This window comes from Alosa sapidissima, chromosome 9 (genome assembly GCF_018492685.1).
Source record: "Alosa sapidissima isolate fAloSap1 chromosome 9, fAloSap1.pri, whole genome shotgun sequence".
Lineage (NCBI taxonomy): Eukaryota > Metazoa > Chordata > Actinopteri > Clupeiformes > Clupeidae > Alosa > Alosa sapidissima.
The window spans coordinates 12,986,670-12,991,669 of record NC_055965.1 but is presented as its reverse complement, the minus strand read 5'-3'; the positions used below and the strand labels follow the sequence as shown (position 1 = coordinate 12,991,669).

Genomic DNA, 5,000 nt, shown 5'->3' with positions numbered 1-5,000 from the left:
TTCACGCTGAAAGCTAACCTTGCCGTCACTGCTACTTTTCCATCACCGTAGCTACGGTGAGCTGCTGCCAAAATCCAAACCTAAGCGTGGGCTGCCTGACACCAAAACAAACTGTGGCAGCTCCGAGGATTCTAGGTCAGGGGCCAGATCATTACTGAAGTCTTCCAGAAAAATCTACCATCTCTTAATTTAACGAAATGCATCATTGCACTCCATGTTTTACCTGGTATGGTCTCTGTAAGAGGCACATGCATCTCCTTGAATCATACTATCCTGGGGTGCGGCGTTTCCCAAAACCATAGTTGCTAACCTGTTAGCAACTTGGTTGGTTGGCAATGGGAAATAGCATTGCAGCCAACAAAGTTGTAGTTAGCAACTATGGTTTTGGGAAACGCGCCCCTGGAGATTATAAACGGGTTCTCAAAAGTCAAATGTAGTTTATTCTGCGCCATAAAGGAAGTATAAGCCTCAGGCGAGGCCTCTAATTGTGCATCTAGACATACATGCTGATGGACTGGAGAACACATTGTGCTGCTGTCTGATTATAGCCTACATATAACCATACCACATCTGAAAGACTGAAGTCAAAACATGCATTAGCATGTTTTTTTTACAACTTGAACAACTTGTCCCTGCAAATGATATGTAGAACTGCTGGAAAGCTTCACCTGAAAGCTTGTATCATTTGTACAGTGTGTATGTGTGTGTGTGAGAGAGAGAGAGAGAAAGAGAGAGAGAGAGAGAGAGCAAAAACTCTGAAGAGACTGCAAGGATGGGCATCATAGGAGGTCTGATTAGCAGTCTCGGCCTCAGGCTAACATTGTTGGTGCGCTTGGGGCTAATTATTCAACCATTGCCCTCATTATAATTTAAAAGCTCGCCTCTGGTCCTGGCTCATGGTCTGGCTTTGTAAAGGGTGTCTCGTTTACCTACGCTCTCCTCGTCGTCCGCTTCAATCTCCTGTCTCTGAGGGCAGGTCTGAGATCTGTGAAGGCTGCGGTCCAGGGCATATCAGTCCACACCCTGTGCCTATTGTCTCCTTGTTTGGATTAGTTGAAGGAAAATGTGCGAAAAGGATGAATAATTTGTAACTATAGAATTTGTTTAATAGCACGTCCTTGTTGTTTTACTGTATATTTATGAAGTGCAACCAAGTAATCTTCCCGACTATTGGGAAAGAAGGAAAATGTGTTGATTGAGGTAATTTGTGATGATTGAATTGGAAGAGAGAAGAGAGAGAGGGAGAGAGAAGAGAGAGAAGAGAGAGAGGAAAGAGAGAGAGAGGGAAGGTCTGGTCTGTCTTAGCCCCATCATGACATTCCTTACCACCTCAGTGCATGCTGTAGAGGTTTAAGGCTCTAGGTTTTGTAAAGCGGCATGAGACTATTTCAGTTTCTGTTGTTGACCGGTCCGTGCAAATTGTTACTGGCGACGCAGAATACGCAAATACAGCTTAATGCATCTGGATTTATTAAATAGTGCAATAGGCCGCAGATTTAACTGATTACTTTATGTGATATTTACTAACACTAGAGAGAAACACTGTAGCAACAAGCAAACTGGTTCGCTACAATGAGGAGAAATAATGCTGATGAAGGCAATTGCCTTATTTGTGAGGATTTCTTTTAGCTGGGAGCGATGACATATAGACTGTACCTGCGCTAAACCGCAGATCCAGCAGTTCCACGTTCGCCTCTCGGCCGAGACGGAACTGTAATCACAAAATGGACGCAGAGACGGAAAGTTAATTAGAGCCAGCTGCTGAGGCGTGAGAGATACAGAGGCAAACATAACTCTGTTTTTTTAGATGTTCACTGCATTTTCTTTTGCCATTAAATTTGAATATGCCGTAATATTAAGAAATTAAAAGCTCAATTTGAGCGAGTGTTACTCGTACATGAGCAACTTCAATAGCAGTGCTCACAAATGAAAATAAGATAAATGTGCTTCACATCCCAAAAAGGACTGGAAAAAAAAAGAAGTAATAAAATAAATCCAAAAACACGACTCAAAGTTGCAGAGGCATTAGAGATGCAGGCTGCATTTCAGATGATCGTCATTGGACCGAAGGAATAAACAAAAACGCCACCGAGGCGAAGAGACTGAATAAGCGACCACGGCAAACACGCTCACAGAGGCCAATTCATCCCCAAATAATAGCAATCCTCCGTTGTATGACCACGCCAACCCCCCCCCCCCCCCCCCCCCAATGAGAGATGTATCGAATCCAGAGTCATTTATACGGGGGGGGTTGGGGGGATGGGGACGGGACGACTAATCTTTGTTTAGAAGTGCACTAATCAAAAAGAGTCAAACTCCATGTTGCACACCCCTCGAAAGCCCTCTCTTTGGCTCAACACATCCAACGAAACTACAAAAAAGAATGGCGCAATTCAACAGAAATACTATTTATCCTTGGCTTTATACCACCACATAAAATAGGACCCTTTAAAGTAAACATCTTTAGAAGACACAATGTGCCAAAAAGATCTTAAATAATGAAATTGCCAGTGCTCCCAAAGCAGATCTCTATTAATAGAGACTTGAAATAAAGCATTAGCTCATTTGGTTACAAGTTTCTGTGGCTGTCTCTGTGCATATATTATGGAGCATGTTGCCGGTTTGAGAGTCACGCTGAATGCTCATTCCGATTACGGCGTCTCTGTACAGATGTTAATCCCACATATGCCATATTCATGCTATAGTTGCCATACGCCTCAGGCAAACGGAGATACATTTTGGCTCTAGTTGCACATCCAGACTTGTGTTAATGTACCCACGAGCTCAGTCTGATGCCGTCTGATTGTACGTATCTAAATCATTGAATAATCGTGATGAAAAATAGAACAGAACATCAATGGACTGTCAAGCTCTTAAGAGCACCAAATGAGACAAGGGGGGGAAATGTGATAACAGTGCTATCAATAATGAAAGAGCGCGCGTACACACACACATGCACACACAAACACACACACACACAGACATACACACACACACACACACACACACATGCGCAGACACACGCACACACACACACACACACACACACAACCACTAAATATTGCCTCCGGCAAGCACATAATAAGCTACTGTCTTCAGGTTCTGAATCACCTGACCTTTAGGATGGTTACCATAAACAAGCACTAAGGACGGCGCAGACAACCCAAGATATAAACACACTCACTCACTCATGCTAATAACACACACACACACACACACACACACTCTCTCTCTCTCTCCTTCTCTCTCTCTCTCTCTCTCTCTCTCTCTCTCTCTCTCTCTCTCTCTCTCACTCTGTGAGACCTCCTCCATCTCTGAGGTGTCATGGGCTCAGGCACGGCTCTCATTCCTTTCATGTCTCTTCTCTTCCTCCGTCCCCTCCTCTCTTCCACTCCTCCTCTCTCCTTCCCCTCCTCTCTCTCTCCCCTCCTCTCTTCCACTCCTCCTCTCTCCTTCCCCTCCTCTCTTCCACTCCTCCTCTCTTCCTCCCCTCCTCTCTTCCTCCCCTCCTCTCTTCCACTCCTCCTCTCTTCCACTCCTCCTCTCTCCCTCCTCTCCTCTCTTCCACTCCTCCTCTCTTCCACTCCTCCTCTCTTCCTCACTCCATGGAGGTTGTCTTCACCCCCACAAACCACCCCCCCACCCCCATGCCACAGCATACTCTACCAGAATGGATAGCCTGCAGCAAGAAGCCGACTCTACACACACACACACGGCCATGAGTTATAGGAAGATGACGTCGCCCCTGCCACTCCATCAAAGTCAATAATCCACTCTGTCACTCCAGCCCTAAACCCCATTGGCCTCCACCCTAACCAAAATACACACACACACACACACACACACACACACACACTCACACATATTCAGCGCCATCTTTGCTACCCGTCGTTGTCTGCCACCACTGTGGCTCGCCAGTCTCCCATTTCGCTCACGGGTGTCTTGTTGTTTATGTATGCCAACCATTTGTCAGACGATTTGTCTGCAACCAGGGATGGGCACAAATACATCAAAATGTATTTCCAAATAAAATACCAAATACCCACCTTAAAAATGTATCAAAAATAAGCTACAAAATACAGCAGCCAAAAAATTTATCAACTGTATTTGTATTTTTGTATTTTCAAAATACTACAAAATACTTCTGTCGTCTATCCCTTCACTTGTACACTACCTGGAAAAACATCTGAAAGCAAGAGACTCCTCCTATAATCAGTCAACAGATTAGATATGATGACCCATGTTAGACTTCCCAATATAAAACTCTGCCCTGAGAAATGTTCGGTAACTCAAGGAACCCTTCCTTAAGTATACTTATTTACTCTATTGGTGTAGATTGCTGAATAAGTGACAATAGCTCAAAGACAAACAATCTAAATGGTAGCCTAGGAATCTAGACGCACCCTAGCGGCAGCAAATGCAATTTGCATTCAGGGTAGTCTAGCAACTCTCAGTTGGCTTGCGAGCTGTAAAAACCAAACTTTGGTCAGGCCAATCACATCATGTATAGAGTTGGTGGACAGGCTTAACATAATGATGGCAGAGTCGCGACGGTTCCGCGTGAATTTCCTGCTACTTGAAAATAAAGATGAATGCTGCTGCTGCTGGCGAACAGCGCAACAAGAGTTAAGCTGTTAAGTTGCCAAACGTTTGATCAACTAGCCAACTAGCTCAGCTGGTGGCAAAACACATGAGGCTCATGAGTTGTAGCGCTATCCTATTGCGTGCAGAGGGAATTTGAAAGACAACCGGTTATCCCGCCCCTCGGATTGAGCACTGCCAATGGTGAGTAGGGCTGAAGTGAGATATATGTGTGTGTGTGTGTGTGTGTGTGTTTGTTTCTGTGGGCAGTGAGTGGATGTTGCTTTTTTGAGTGCTGGGGAGCTCAAATCAATGCCAGTGGTGACGACGACGTAAAGATCAATCACGCTACCAATCACACACACACACACACACACACACACACAGTGTTTGCCCTCCTGAAAGAGAGAGAGCTGCCC

The 5,000-nt window shown here is 44.9% G+C and overlaps 1 protein-coding gene across 3 annotated transcripts in view; it reads right to left on the bottom strand.

Annotated features, from left to right (window-relative positions):
- Window positions 1-5,000, bottom strand: part of sorcs3 (sortilin related VPS10 domain containing receptor 3) — a 211,801-nt gene that overhangs the window by 150,282 nt on the left and 56,519 nt on the right. The gene's annotated exons all lie outside the window — the stretch shown is intronic.